Source organism: Camelina sativa, chromosome 15, assembly GCF_000633955.1.
Source record: "Camelina sativa cultivar DH55 chromosome 15, Cs, whole genome shotgun sequence".
NCBI lineage: Eukaryota > Viridiplantae > Streptophyta > Magnoliopsida > Brassicales > Brassicaceae > Camelina > Camelina sativa.
The window spans coordinates 22,180,220-22,181,930 of NC_025699.1; positions in this window are offsets into that span (position 1 = coordinate 22,180,220).

A 1,711-nucleotide genomic window follows, 5' to 3' on the forward strand; every position below is an offset into this window, starting at 1 on the left:
ATTTCAAATTTTTAGCATAATCATGTTAATACTTGCATTGCATCTAAGGCATAGAAAAACCCTAAAATTTTGAAAATTTTTGCAAAAATCTTTATAAAAAAGAGTGTTCATGTAGTTTGCATTGCATATTAGGATATTGTTTAGCATGTTTCTTATAGGACTGTTTAATATTTGCATTAGGGATCTGTGATGAGTTTTGCCTTGTTAGCTTGTTTAAATTCACTAAACTAGGATCAATGCCCAAGTTAATAGTACTTTGATGCTAGTTGAGTAGTTAGAAGCATAAGATTGAACCAAGCCTTGAATTCCTGCATTGCATTTGGTCTAAATTGAAGCATGTTGTGATTTGATGCCATTTCCTACTTATAAGAACCTAATATTGACTTTCAATTATCAACTAATGCATTGCTTTAAACTCATGGATACCATATACATATTTGGATCATCTTTTTCCTTTTACCACTCTTGTTGATCCAAGTAGCTGATTTCCTCATTAAGAATCAGTTTCCCTACCCTTAACCTATCCTTCTTTCAAGCCAAATTTATTCTTGAGTGTGTAAGGCCTATTTTGGGATTGAGCTTGGTAGAATGTGTTAGGTTTGTACTGACAAGAGTAAGACCTTGTGTAGTTCTAGTTTGCATTTTCCAAACTAGACAGGACTAGGTGGATCACTTATTAGGTTTGGGACCTGGCTGTTTTGAAAAGAAAAGAGAAAAAAGAGAAAGAAAAAGGTAGAGTCTTTAAGAGGGGAATGTGTAAAATCAAAGTCTAGTGAAAGAATGGGAAGTATAAGATTGTTGAAGTTGGTTCTAGTTAAAGAAAAGAAAGAAAGAAAAAAAGAGTATAGCAAAATGCTTTTATGTCTTAAGAATAAGAAGAAAAGAGAACCATAGCAATAAGAAAGAATCCCCCATTCCACTAGAAAGATCAAATAAGAAACCTCTCCTAAGACTTTAAAATCAAAAGAGAAAAGGATGAAAGAGAAGTGAAGAAGAAAAAGGGTAGAACTAGGACAATTTGGGTTTAGATTGATAGGATAAATACTTTGGGTGCCTTTGGGTAGACAAGGTTTTGTTCTTGTATGTGTCTAAGTGTTCTTACCTTTAGCATTCTTCTAAAGCTCAATCCATTTTTTATGAGAGAACCTTGATATTGATAAGCCCCACTCTAAAAAGAGACCATCATTGTCTCTAAAACCTTTTATTACCAAGCCAAATGAACTTAACCATTGCATAAATTAATTCATGTTCTTGATTAATCATTGTTAAAGGAAATGGTTGATTTGAATACATGTGGATATCTAAGGCTCAAATCAGTAAAGGTTATGATAAGCTTGTCTAAAATCTTTAAGTACAGCTCATTCACCTTGCATCATAGTACTAGTAACTTGGACATTGATTCTAGCTAGTTTATTAACAAGCTTTAGGCTTTGATATCCCATTTTCAAACCTCACTTTCCTCTCTTGTCTTGTTTGTTTGCTTGAGGGCAAGCAAAGACTAAGTTTGGGAGTGTTGATGTCACTATATTTTACCATATTTATGGCCTTGTTTAGTTCATGTTTTGCATCATATAGAAGTCATTCCTTAGGTTTTATAGCCATTTATGTCCAAATATGCACTTAGGATGTTTAGAAGCATGCATTGCATACATTTGTGCATTTGGAGTATTATTAGGTGTTATGGAGCTCTAAAAGGGTAAGAAAGGACTTG